At 49.8% G+C, this 14,494-nt stretch overlaps 1 protein-coding gene across 2 annotated transcripts in view; it reads right to left on the reverse strand.

Moving 5' to 3' along the window:
* The window catches only part of LOC105517712 (chromosome unknown open reading frame, human C10orf128), a 33,872-nt gene that overhangs the window by 14,246 nt on the left and 5,132 nt on the right, over positions 1–14,494 (reverse strand). The gene's annotated exons all lie outside the window — the stretch shown is intronic.

The raw sequence follows: 14,494 nt of genomic DNA on the forward strand, positions 1-14,494 counted from the left end.
GGAAGGAAGGAAGGAAGGAAGGAAGGAAGGAAGGAAGGGAGGGAGGGAAGGAAGGAAAAAAAGGAAGGAAAGAAGGAAAGAGACCATGCTGTAAGGGTCCCTCACTCTTCTAGCCAAGTCTTGAAACCTTAAGACAGGAGACACTGCTCACAAACAGGGCCGTAGAAAAGTGATCCAGACGTGAGGTCCTTGGAGAGAAATGTGCACATTTATTGGCCACTTACTTTGAGATAGATATTTAATACTTACAGCAACAACTCTGTGAGATAAGTACTGTTATTATTGCCATTCACAAAATGAGGAATGGGAGGCATCGTGGTCTTGCTAACGTACCCAAGTGCCAAGAGAAGTGGGAAACGGCAGGTCTGCACTGAGAGCCCAGGAAGGCCTGCAGACATGAACATGAATCCAAGGAACTAACAGATACAACACCACCAAAACCATCAAGCCCTGGGGCTGCATGGACTTGGGCCAGGGACGGGCAAATGGTGAGATCCAAGCCTGAGTCTCACTCTCAAACTTCCAGGAAAAAGCAGGAGAGAGTGCTACCACTCCTGTTCCTCACAAAGGGAAGCAGGTGACTTCACTGGAAAAGACCAGATGGTATGATGGAGGAAGCATCATAGCAAAGACATCCTCCACCCAACCCTGTCTGCTGACCACATTCAGTGATGCCCAGAGTGGCATGGTAAGTTGGAGTTCTGCAGGGGACAGCTTTGTTCTGTGTGTGTTTGGTGGAGAGACAGATTGTCCTACTAGAGTTCAGAATTTTTCTGGCAGCCTAACTTTGTAGACTGATAAAGCTTCCCCAAGTTTTTTCTAAAGCAAAATTTCCCAGCTTTGTTCTAATCACAGATGTTTTTGGAAATTCAATGACCTCTTCTCTCTTTCCCACAGATCACAAGCCCCATGTGAGCACATCTGCTCACACACACAGACACCACCGCACACAATATGATCCTGATTTTGTCCGTTCTCTGAAGCCCCAATCAGCTTCATTCCATTGTCTTATCGTTTCTTTAAAGCAATCCTGCTGCTCCAGCTAGGTTGAACATCATTCTGGACATGGAGCAAAGGCTTATATTCAATGGAAGGCAGTGGGTGGGAGCACATTTCCAGATTAATGCTCCCAACTCAGAGATGTGTGTGCTACTATCCTCACCCTTTCCTGGGACAGGACCCTTTCTGACACCTCTGATCTCTCTCTGCCTTTACTGGGCAGAAGGCAGGAGGGCAGGGCCTCAGTAGGTAGGGCCAGGCCCCTGAGCCGCAGCCTCACCCCACACCCTCCCCCTGCCATGCTAGCATGTTGTTTGATTCCCCCTCCGGTCCTCCCTTGGTAGGCATTGCTCTCACCTGCAGCATTGGCATGGAAAATTCATGCTAGCCTGAGATGAAATCCGAGCAGAGAGGAAAGAAGGACACAGATTAGAAAGGGCGAGAAATACAGAGAGGTACACACAGAGATGCTCAAGAGACACACTCAGGCTGTGCTTGAGTCACTCAGACCATCAATGGGAGGGAAGAGAAAGGAAGAAGAGAAAACCTTAACGTCAAAAGGCCCCAATCCTGGCCTTGGTCTCCCCAGTAGCATCACAGTTTCCATTCTCGCCAGGCTGTCCTGCATCCTTCCTCATTGGCTTCACTCCCTAAATGAGTTGCCCTGAAACCTCGGCTCCTTCTGCCCCTTTCTGTGGCTGGGACCCCTGGCTGAGCCTCAGCTCAGCCCCCAACAGAGGCCAGTCCCTTAGACACCATCCTCTATGTCCCATCCTGTGTCCCCTCCAAGCTGTGAGGCTTCCCCTAATCCCTGACCCCAAAGAGGCTCTCCTCCTGGGGTCTGACTTTGGGACTGAGTGAATTCCCACCGCCACCCCAACTCCACCACTACCTTGAGTCACTTGCAGGGAGACCAACGTGGGCGGAGAACCCAGTTGTGCACTCAAAACAGCCAAGGGCCTAGCACTTCCTGCGAGCCAGCCCCTCGGCCACTCGGCGGCAGCCTTTCCCCTCCTCAGGGAGGGAAATCCCTCCATGCAGCCCTCCTGTGCTTGGAGCTGTGACTCCACATACCCATGAGCCCGTGGGTGAGGGTTCATGCTCAGGACAGCAGCCTGGCCGGCCCTACCCCTGCTTCCTGCTAGGGTCATGAGCTAGGGAGGGCCCCCTGGGCGGTAGACCCCCTGCAAGCCTCCAGCACTGGCTGATGTCCCCTGGCTCTGCAAAGTAGCTGGAGGATGGCTGGCCCTAGCAGGCCTGCTTGGACATCACAGCCAGAGGTCTCTGGAGTGCCTTGACTGCATTTAGATCCGTGGGAGATCCCAGGAGGAAGCCCACAAGGACCAGCAGGAGCTGCACTGCACTTTCTCTGCAGGAATTCTCCGGGATCTCATGCAAGAAGGAGGGGGAAGCTTGGCACCCACAGGAGAGTCAGAGGGGGCTGAGGTGGGGCTGTGTGGTGCAGGCCCCCTTCCAACCTGTAGATTTGCTGAGGCCATAATAGGCACAGTTCTGGCCAAATCTGGCTTGACCGCCTCTGACTGCTACCACCAACTGCACGAGTCTGGCTGGCTGCCTCCCTTGAACTGTCCACACTGTGTAGGGTCAGAGAGCCAGAACACAGCCCTTGCTGCTGCCTAAAGCAGAGAGCAGAAGGCAGAGGGCTACCTCCAGAAGGCTTGCTGAGATGCAGCGGCTTTCCATAGCCTCCACCTGTGTAGCTTCTATGTGTGGTCAGATCAGCCACTGATCATAGGAGCTTTTCCTAATTTGCACAAGGCTACTCTAAGGGCTCTAGATTCTAGAGTTTCTGCTTTCTCCCTGGTGCCCCGTTTGGACCTGGTACTCTGTGCCTCCCTGACAAAATAGTGGGCTCCAGCCCCCTCACAGCTGCTATTCCCATCTCAGGCCTGCATCACACAGATTGCTCTGTAAGTGGCTCTCCCAACAGCAAGGAGCCCTCTGCAAGAGTGGATGGCCCTCTGTCTTATAGACCCCCAGAAACATGGGAGGGCAGCCACCCCAGTTCCTGAGGAGGAAGATGGCAGGGCTGCTCTACACAAGCTGAGATGAGCTATTTTGGAGAGCGCTGAAGGCACGGCCTAGCTTTGCCCCATCTCACTTGGAATCTGACCTGCTGAGAGCCCATCCCCAGCATCCAGGCCTCTCTGAGCTGTCCACCTGTTGGGTCCACCCTCGATGGGGGACTGGCACTCTTTGCCACCCTTATTTGGGCAGAATTGGGTTGTGGGATTCCCAGTTGTGGGCCAGTAGGCATGCGTGCACTCAGATGTCGTTCTATAAGTATTTGAACTAAAAATAGGGAGAGGCTGCCCTAAGTATTTGTCAATGATGCCTGGCCATAGTCATCTTGGGACTTAAATGTTGCCGAATGGCTCCTAACTTTAGAGCTCATGAATTCCAACATTCTCAGCTAGAGGAAGTGGCTTCAAATGTCTAGGACAGGCTTCCTTAGTCTCTTAACAGGGCTCACACATGTAAATAAAGAGCCTGCAGGGTGTTCCATGGGGCCCCAGGGCCTAAGAGAAATCAAAGAGCAACCAAAGACCTAAGTCTCCCATGAAGGAGTGCACAGAGTGACCAGGGAGACAAGATTTACACTGAAGAAAAGATCAGAGTGTCACAGGCAAAGCTCAGCGCCTTCCCCAAGCCTCAGTCTCACAAGCTGGAGGAAGTGGGAACAGAGTGCAGGGTAGACACTGGTGCATGGCCTGCCTTCCTCCCCTGACTAGCACCTCAGTTTTCCTCTGAGCAACCAGAGGCCCCCCAACCAGAACTCCAGCCAACCCTATTCACTGGGGAAAGGGCTTGCTCCACCTTCGAGCCTCTCTGTGGGGATCTGAAACTTCACTATGATCCCATGATGGGTAGGAGGGAAGGATATTTGGAACCAGGAGATCTGAGTCCCCATTCTGCCACCCATTGCTCAGCCAGTGGCCTTGGACCAGACACAACATGGCTCCCAGCTCAGTGGCCCCATTGCACACAGAACATGGCTGGACAAGTCCTCGGAAGGGGTGTGTGCACAGTGAGGTGCAAGCAACAGCTGTCCTTCCACAAACAAGCACGCCACCACCTGAGATGGGCGTCTGTCACTTTCTTAGGGGCCGTAGTCAAAGTGGGGAGCCAAGCACACTGGGAGGCACTCCATGTGACTCCCATAGGACTGGCTCCGGGGGAATGTGTGAACTCTGCCTGACCAATTAGCATATTTCTCCTTCCTGTCAACTGTGATTGGTCGACAGGTGGGGCAGATGATCCAATTCAGACCAGTGACACTCAACTCAGGGCCTCAGGGGAAACTGAGAAGCAAGAATGTCTTCTGGAGCTGAGAGCTATGGGGCCGAGAGAGGCCTGAGTTTGCCCACTGCAGGGAGCCTGCAGACTGAAGTCCCTGCTGAAGAAGGTTGAGCCCAGACCAAGTCCTAAACATACTCTGAAGCCTCTGAATCCAGCTGTGCCTGAAGCACTTCTCCCTGGACTTTTGAGTCACCTCAGTAAGGAAATTGCTTCTTTTTCTTACTCTTATCTGAGCTCAGTAATTGTCATCTGCAATCAGAGGAATCCTAATGACTTTGGTGATGGTTCCTGAGAGGGCATCACTGGAGATTGGGAGATGTGAGCAGAGAAGGCTGGCTGTGAAGGCGGAGCTACGCCACACAGTCCCACATAAGCCAGCCTGGGACCTGCGAGTCATGCAACATGCATGGCTCCAGGCCTCTGCACAGACTGTTGCTCTCTTTGCTGCAATGCCTTTCCCTCATCCCTGTAGAAAGTGCTTATTTATCCTTCAAAGCCATTCCTCTGAAAGTCCCCCTTGCTCTCATCAGTCCAGGATCACCCCTTCCATGCATCACACCTCTCCCCTGCACTGTTGGCCCCAGTCTGCAGCTTGCTCTATGGCATGAAGGCCACAAAAAACCCAGGGGAAGCTGTTTCTCCCGAGAGCAAGATGATGCGTGAGAGCTAGACTCTTCTCCTGGGGGATGCCGGGAGAGGTGGATGGGAGAAGTCTGAACTGAGTATTAAACCAAAAGTGGCTTGAAGAGATAAGATCTAGTTAAGAACTGAGTGGTACGGAGCTTAGGATCCAAGTACAGTTCAGCCACAGAGAGACAACGGGGGTGATAGCATTTCCTCTGTTGCTCTGAGACCATGTACACTGTGGTGGTTCCATCTTTCAGCCCGCTGTGAGCCTTGGAGGCCTGGCTGGCACACCATGGCATCCAAGAGGCTCAGAAAAGAAATCGGATGTGTGAAGTCAAGGGAGACAGCCCAGCTGTGCTTCACACAGCAGATTGATCCTGGGCTTCCCTTTTTTCATCTGAAGATGGGGATGCAGGACCCTGACATATAGAAGACTCGCCAGAGACAACTCCTGCCTCTCTGCTCATTTATCCTGCGCCACCCTGCAATGTCAGTGGACCCTGGGGTCAGACTGAAACACAAGGTATACTTTTTTTAATTTAGCTCTCTTGGGTGGTGTGGGTGTTGGCGGGCCCTGCCCCTGCCTCAGGGCTCACAAATGGGTCTGCTTCTCAGGCACTCCATGGGGCTGTTTGAAAGTGGAAATGAAGCACACCTACCCCAAGTGCAGTAGCACCTGTTCAGCCCTCTCTCAAGCAGAATGCAGGGGCATAGGTGTATGGGCCTTGGCTACACAGTCCTCCTACTTCCAGCATCGCTTGGCTCCTGCTAGAGTCTAGAGCCTTCTAGATCAAGACTTGCAGAAATCTCAGAGTTGCCATCTCAAACCCCGGAACCACCTGAGATTTCTCTTCCTCAATCACCCTCCAGTCTTATCAGAGCATAACTCTAAACAGGACGTCGGCCGACCCCTCCCATGCCTGTTTGTGGTCCTTGCTTTCTGTGAAAGGAACTAGGCTTGAGCAGAACCCAAACCTACCTGGCAGAGCTGTACAAAAGGGACACACAGGAAAAAGGAGTGCAAAGCAGTGGTGGGGGTGGGGGGGGGCGAGGGGGACTCTGGGAGCTTTTAGACAACTCCTTGATTTCCATGGACTGCTTCCCCATCCACAGAAAGACAAGAAGCCTGGAGTCAGAGCAGATCACTTACTTGGCAACTCCAGCTCAGGACCCCTGAGCCCCTGATGCTAAGGTTTCTGGAAGACAGGCAGTGATTGAGGAATTCCACGCACGGCAGTCCCTGCTAATGCATGAAAGTACAGCAATTAGCCAGCCAGGTGGACCAAGGCAGGCACCTAACCCAGCCTAGGGGTGTCACAGAAGCTCCCCTGGAGATATCATTATTTAAATTAAAAACAAAAGGACCAGTTAAAGCTAATAAAGTCTCAGTGAGGTGGTAGCAGAGACTGGAATGGAACGTACCCAGACAGGGAATGTGACCAGGCAGAGGACAAGGTACAAGCAAAGTTCAGGTGATTTAAGAAGGAACAGAGGGCTTGAGAGCTAAAGAAAGAAGCTGAGCAGGGTCAGAACAGCTGGGGATACTGGCGTAAGATGTGGCTGGCACTGTGGACAGATAAGGTTTTCAGACAAGCAGAGGGGAGAGTCCCATGGCCACTCTGCTCCCAGAGGTGGGAGTGCTTGGCCACTCATATCTTGCCTGCTACAATGCCTCTGTGTCTTTTCTCCTCGATGCACACCACCCTCAGCAGAAACTAGAAGCAGGAGGCCACGGAGGGCCACACAGAAGCCACCCCAGGCTGAGATGCACTAGGGAGCTTGCCTCTAGCTTCCAGAAATAGCATCATAATTAAGAGGGAAACAATAACAGTGGGTGACCAGGAGGTATCAAAACTGGTGCCCACTTTGTTTTTCTTGAGCAATCTTTGCTAATTAATTCTTAAAGATTCACACAGTGGGATTAAAACACTCAGCTTACAGAAGACAAACTGATCAATAACTTTTCAGGCTAATGGAGGGGTGGAGGTGGGGAGCTGGCCTAGGCCTTAACCAGGGCTAGGAGCTCCTCCAAGGGGGTAGGGCCCCCTGGGTGTCCCGGGTCCATTCTGACCAGGGGTGGTGACACATGTGAGCACTGAGCCACGCCTGGGAAGGGGCTGCTGAAGCCTTGAGGAAGACAGGGGTTTCTGGAACAAGGAGGAACTTGAGGCTGTCACGATTGGGTGGACAGTGGTATCCAGGGAGGGCCAGATCAGAGGCCCCACAGCCGGACACTTAAGTGACCCTATTCACTGGGGAAAGGGCTTGCCCCACCTTTGAGCCTCTCTATGGGGATCTGAAACCTCATCATGACCCCCATCGTGGGTGGGAGGGAAGGGTATTTGAAACCAAGATATCTGAGTCCCCATTCTGCCACCCATTGCTCAGCCAGTGGCCTTGGACCAGACACAACACAGCTCCACAGCTCCCAGCTCAGTGGCCCCACTGCACACAGAGCATGGCTGGACAAGTCCCTGGAAGGAGTGTATGCACAGAGTGAGGTGCAGGCGGCAGCTGCCCTTCCACAAACAAGCACGCCACCACCTAAGACCGGCGTCTGCCACTTTCCTAGGGGCCGTGAGTGAAACAGGGAGCCAAGCACACCTAGAGGCACTCTGGGAAGGTGCTCAGGTCAGAAAGGAGGTGGTGCTCCCCAGCAAGGGCACAGGTCTCTGCTGTTACGAGAAGTGGCCAAGCCAAGGCCTCCCAAAGCCTGTACAATCCCAGCGAAGAGGGGCCTGGCCATTTGATGTTGGTGCTTCAGACAAGGACAGGCCTGTTTGCAGGATCAATTCTCAGGGCATGCCTTGCACAGAGAGCAGGGGAGGCTGGAAGCCGTGCAGAATAACTAATTAATGATGGTAAAGTATTGTGGAAGAGGAAAGCGTTGCATAACCGCTAAGTGGTGGGGTTATTATTATTCATGCAATATTCATATTGTGCTCTTCAGCCTCTGGGAAACATTGCTCTGGAGTCCTGAGGGACCTGACCGAGGGAAGTGCGTGTCCAGGGAGCAGAGCTGTGGGATGACAGCTGTCGTGGACCACAGGGAAGGGGCCATGATGCTGCAGAGGAAACGGCAGCACACAGCCTAAACTGGAGCCCCTTAGTAAACCCATCGGCCTCCACTTACCAGGACAGGTCATTTGTGAGCCCTACGGGGCACCAGCATCCATGCTAGGAATCTCCACTCTAGTTTTTAAGGCAATTCCTGACATTTGCAGAGCCTAGAGCATGCCACATGTCTAAAGATTTAAGTTATAAACCAAGCCCCATGCATGGTCCAGCCAAAGTCCCCCTGACCCCAGGGCCCTGCAGTCCACTCTTCAAGGGTCCCTTCCAGAGGGGGAGGTGCAGCCCTGCTGCCTGCCCCTAGGGGAAGCAGGGTCAGATGGGTAGAGCAGAAGGAAGCCAGGCCTGGCCTGGGCCACCTAGAACCACAGACCCTCCAGGACCAAGGATGGGGTCTGAGTCATCAGACTCACCAGCGAGTTCCCTTACCCAAGCCCTGGCTTTTCTCCTGGAGCTCTGGGCAATGCTCAGTCCCCAAAGGAAACCACCAGGTGGAGGGAGGAAGTGCTGTTATCTAGGAATCTGGTCTTTTGGAAATTGAAATAAAAGCAGTTCCTCCCTCCCTCTCTAGTTCCCAGGGCAGCCACAGGCTGTGGTTTCCCCGACTCGGGTTCTCACTTTCAGCTGCACTGAGCCGTTGCACACACACATCCCTCTCTCTTTGCCTGAGTGCTGACCTGGTTCCTAAACTCTCAAAACATTTCCTGACAAGATAAAAAAGAAAAAAATTTCTTTGCATTTGCATATATGTGTGTATGTGGGGTCCTAGAGCCAGTGTCAGGACAAGGGCCTCTCTTGGGGACAGTGGTCTCTTTTCATGGGAAAGCCCCAGGAACTGAGATGACCTCTTGAGACTCGCATGCCTGAGCCTGAGTTACTGGGTCCGAGGAAGAGTCTCACAGCAGCATGGAGGGTAAACAGTCATTACAAATTGACCAAAGTGTCTTAATGTGTCACACATGACTCAACAATCAGGGCTCATCTGCAGTTTGGGAGGGTCTCTGTTCTTTAGGACTCTAGGGTTAGCTCAGGGAGCCCTGCCTGGGTCTGCTCAGCTACTCAGGGCTGTTGCCACACAGCCCTGGCCTGGCCTGTCCAACACTGTCTGCCGGTGGGGCTAAGTGTGGGCTGGCCAGGAACTGGGATGGACACCAGTATACTCAGCCACACACTTTGACCTCAGGCCACACACTGCTTGCCTCGGGGAAGTACTGTGAGAGATGGGTGCCCTGGGGCCTCATAAGCCAACATGACCCTGCTGGCATGGCCTGGGACAAATCCAGCCAGCCTCCCCTCTCCTGGAGTATCCATTTGCCTTCTCCTAGTAAGTCTCCCTGCCTCCAACCCATCTGGGGCACTGCAGCCAGGCACTCTTCCTGTAAGGCGTTTAAAATCCTGCAGAATGAGGCCCAATGTCCTCCCAGGGCTCATCAAGCCCTCCTCTTTTGCTGGCCCATGTCACCTCTTGTTCTGCCCTCTTGCATAACCCCAGCATTCCGTGCTGCCCTTGCCCGGGGCCTCAGCAGAGGCTGTCCTCTCTTCTCAGAAAGCCACACCACCTGCCCCTTTCTTGCAGATAGGCTCCCGGAGGCTGACATTTCACTTCGGGCAATAATTGACTCAAACAAGTGCTAATTACTGAGCAGGTTCTACAGTGATGGCCCAGCAAGACCAGATCTCTCCCCTGACTGTGGTGATAGTACAGAGGGGAGTGGGAGTATCTCTATGGCCCTGGAGGGGAACAACATCATCCCATGCAAAAGAGACGACATGCGAGGAGGCTGGACAGTAACCTGATAGATGTTCCCTGAGACCAGGGAGCAGGCACAACAGGGGATGGCTTGTGACAGAGCTGGGAGGCCAGTGACACAGTAAACACTTGAGTATGTGCTGGCAGCAATGGGAAGCTGCTGAAGGATTTCACTTAGGCAGAGATGTAAGCAATTAGCATTCAACAAGACTCTTCCTCCAGGAAGCCTTCCTGAATACTCCAGTTTGGATCAAGAGCTTCTCCTTTTTCTTCTGTGCATCCTTCATCTCAGTATTTAACACATTGCATTGCAACTGCCCCCCATAGACTGTCAACTCCTCAGGTTAGAGCCTGACTTACTTATCTTCATGTGCCAGTAGACTTTGGTGAAAATCAGTATTTGCTTAATCAAAGAGAAGGCTCCGGGTGTCCATGAGTCCCAGTCCTCCGAAACAGCCTGTGGGTCCAATACCAAGTCCTTCACCTCTTGCCCTGAAGAGTGACTTCTTGATTACATGGTCAGAGAGTTTGCAAAGGTGGGAGCAGAACTTGGCTGCAGCTGGGGTTCAGGCAGGAGTTCCCTGGCTGACCATCTGCTTCCCTCAGACAAGCAGGGGAGAGTGAGCCCAGTCCATCTCACTAAGAACCATTATCCAGTTATTTCATGGAATCAGATTTAATAAAGGGAGCAGTTCAAGCAATTGTTGGTGGATAAATGAGGGTCTAGGTGTGACAACAATGCTTACAGTGACTTTAAAGAGGAAGTGGAGATGTTTAATTTGGGAGCTAGCGAAAAGGTCTGCTGAGTATGTGTTGGCCTGGGGGACTCGACTTTGCAGCCACCCAGCTATGGCCCTCATCAGGGATTGAGGATCAGAGACTCCCCAGCAGGCACTCTGCCTACATCCCCACTTCTTCCTTCACCCCATGGGGAAGACCCCTTCAGGGGCCTCTAGAATCAAGACTGTGTGTCTGAGAGAGATTTGCCAGCCCAGGGTACCTCCTCAAAGAGCATTACTCCAAATCGCTCATCCCCCAGAACTCATTTCAGACTTACTTTTCTGGAAAGATGCAATAGGTTTACTTTTCCCTATTCCTCTAAGTATAGCTAAAACCCCTAAATATTATATTAAAAAACAAATATAAAAAGACCCCCAAAAATGGAGAGAAGAAGGCCAACTGGCTAGGGACCTTCCGAGCCCAGGAATAACAGGGCAGCGAATTTCTGAGTTTTCTTTTTGCCTCAGATGTCCCAGATGGGAACGGGAGAAGCTGACAACCCTGTAATGCCACTGGGCACAGACACAGAAGCCCCAAGAAAAGCCGAGCTCCCCAGGGCAACACATACTCAGCCAAAGACTGAGAAAGGCTCAGCCTAGGAAGACAAGACTTTTAGGCAATAACCACCCCACAACGGTCAAACAGCACAGAAAAAACTGTGCCCTCACCCCAAGCCCCACCCTCATCAACAGAGGCCAAGTGGAGACCTGGACTTCCACGCTCACTGGTCAGTTATAAGGAGCCCCCACTTCCCAACGAGGGTGGTGTCAGAGGGTCACATGGGGAAGAGAGGCTTTCATGCCCAGTGAATGAAAAAGTCCCTGCCCCCAGGGGTGTCAGTGGAGACCCTGTGGGATCCTGCACTTCCACCCCCTCCTGGCAGTGACAAGGCACCTCTAGGCAGCTTGTGCCGGCTAGGAAAGAGTCAGAACGTCCTCCACTGCCCAGCCACCACAAGGCTACCCCCACCCCATAGTGTCAGCAAGGGACACATGGACAGCAGTGATGAGCCTGGGCACTCCCAGCCAGGTGCTATCTGCGAGGGCCAAAGGCGAGGCCCACACAAGCCCAAGGCTGACGTTCCACTTAGGGCAATAATTGACTCAAACAAGTGTTAATTACTGAGCAGGTTCTAGAGCGATGACCTAGAACCTAGCCTGCACCCCACCCCACAGTAACACAGAGCCCTTTTCCCACCAGGTGTCAATGGCGGCCAGAGACGATGTCAAGCTCCAACCCTCTAGCAATTATGAGGAAATGCCCCTTTTCTCCTGACAGAATGATATCTGAGGAGGCCTGTTAAAATTGAAGATTTCAATAAGTTTCAGAGTTTCATAACATCAAATCCAAAATGTTCAGGTTTCAGTGGAAAATTATTTGTCAAAGCAAGAATGAGGACAATCTCTATTTGAATGAGAAAAAAAAACCAACAGATGCTATCACCTAGATGACACAGATTTAGAGTCATCTGACCGAGATGTCAAAGCAGCCATAAAAATGCTCGCATGATGAATTGTGAAAACTTCCCCAACTTCACAAAGAATATCTGCAAAAGCACCTACAGCTAAAATCAAACTTCATGGTGAGAAACAAGATGCTTTTCTACTAAGATCAGGAACAAAGTAAGGATATCTGCCGTCGCCACACCTGTTCAACCTAGTACTAAGGTTCTTGTCGGCCTAGTAAGACAAGGAGAGGAAATAAAGGCATACCATTCAGGAAGGAAAAAATAAGACCAACCCTATTTGCAGAGAACATGACAGCCGACATAGAAAATCTCGAGGGATCTGAAAAGTAACTCTCTTTAGAATATGTGAGTTCAGCAAGGTGGTTGGGTATAGTAAGATTAACATATGCAAATCAATGATGCCTCCATATGCTCACAATTGTACACTGAAAGAAATACTTTAAATACAACACAGTTTACGATCACTCAAAAATTATGCAGGTGTGAGTCTAATAACACAACATTGAAGAAAAAAAAATCCAAAAGGATCTTAATAAATGGAGGCACGTACCGAGTTCATGGAAAAATACAATATGATAAAGATGTCAAATCTCCCCAGATTGATCTATAGGTTTAATTTAATTCTCATCAAAAGCCCAGGAAGACTGTGTTTGTAGATGTACAAAAGATTATTTTAAAATTCACATGGAAAGATAATGGAAAGAGAATTGCGAAAAATTTTTTTTGAAAAGGAAGAATAAAGTAGAAGGAATCACTCTATTCCCTTGAGACTTAATGTATTTACAGAAATCAAAACTGTGTGGGGTTGGCAGAAGGACAGACACATCAATGGAAAAGAAAAGACAACCCCAAATTAGCCCCACCCAAGTATGACCAACTGATTTTTGACAAAGGAGCAAAGTATGTTCAATACAGAAAGGATCATTTTTTCAACCAATAGTGCTGGATCAATTGGATATCCATAGGTTAAAAAATTACCTTGATTAAATTCATACTTTATACAAAAAAGAGCTCAAAATGGATCATAGATTTCAATATAAAACGTAAAACTATGTAAATTTTAGGGGAAAATCTTGAGAACTTAGGGTTTGGTGCAAACTTCTCAGACATGCTATCAAAAGCACAATCCATGAAAAAAGAAGATTAGTAAGTTAGGCAATTAAAATTAAACATTTTTGTTCTGTAAAAGACCCTGTTAAGAGAGTGAAAAGACAAACTATAGACTAAGAAAATATTTGCAGGCCACGTATTTGACAAATGACTCATATCTAGAGTATATAAAGAACTCTTAAAATTCAACAGTAAAAGAAACAAGTAAGCAATTCATTTAGAAAATGGACAGAAGTCATTAGGGGAATTCTTGCCCTATCAGGAAATGTCTCTTGCCTACCTGAGGCTTCAGCCTTTTCCTTGACCTTCTGCTGACTTGTAAGAGACCCTGGTGTATTCGTTTTTTGTTACATTTGTAGAGATTTGTTTTGCGCAAAATAAAATGAACATACCAAAGATTCTTCCCCACTAAAATTCACACACCACATGATTCTGAACCATTGTCTTGGCAGGAACTTGGAACAGGGGAAAAGCTGTCAGGAAAGATTTTTACAAAGATCTCAGGGATTCAGACCCAAGGAATAAAGTGATGACTTCCACTTGTAAGATAAAAACGAATTTAATTCTCTTTACCCGGGCCTCTTCCATCTTTTCATTATAAATTAAGGGAGGAAAAAAAAAGACTCCGCTCCCTTCAATAACTCTGGCTCCTTCAGTGAAGAATGTTCTAGGCCCTGGAATGTAATTAAAGTGATATTGTATTTCTCTTATTATCACGATTATAATAATACATAGATTTCAGCAGATGCTTGCCAACAGAATTAAAACAGAGATAGATGGCTGACATTTTAGATGGAATTAGAGTCCACAGGAATATTTTATACGACAGCTTTTTTAAAAGGAAGATGCAGACCTCTAATAAAATGCCTAGAAATTTCACCAGATATTTTCGATAGCTAGTCTTAGATCAATATTTTAGCAAAATTTAAAAATATTGATTGGTTGATATTTAAGTAGCAATTTATTTAGAATTGTGACAACCATAATCCAAAACCTAGTTTTAAGTTTTTTTAATCATGATAGCAAAATTACATCAGCCTTCCTCAGGCATCCCGTGCCTCCAAGTGTGGACACCTGAGAAGGACAGCGTTAGCCATGCAGTCTTCTGGAAGGGAACGGACAATCTGAATCGAATCACCAGGGGCTATCAGGCAAACCCCACGATGAAGAATGTTCTGTGGGGGAAAAAGTGGGGTTCGAAAGCTCTGTGCTTCAAAAATATCTTTATCATGAAAGACAAACAAAGACTGGGGGCTGTACCAGATTAAGGAAGGCTAATGTGACACAGTCGGTCACCCCTGCCATACCCCTCCTAGATTGGGTCCTGGTCTGGAGGCAAAACCAAGGCTGTGTGGGACATTACCGGA

The sequence above is a fragment of the Colobus angolensis genome, unplaced genomic scaffold, assembly GCF_000951035.1.
Source record: "Colobus angolensis palliatus isolate OR3802 unplaced genomic scaffold, Cang.pa_1.0 Scaffold306, whole genome shotgun sequence".
Classification (NCBI taxonomy): Eukaryota; Metazoa; Chordata; class Mammalia; order Primates; family Cercopithecidae; genus Colobus; species Colobus angolensis.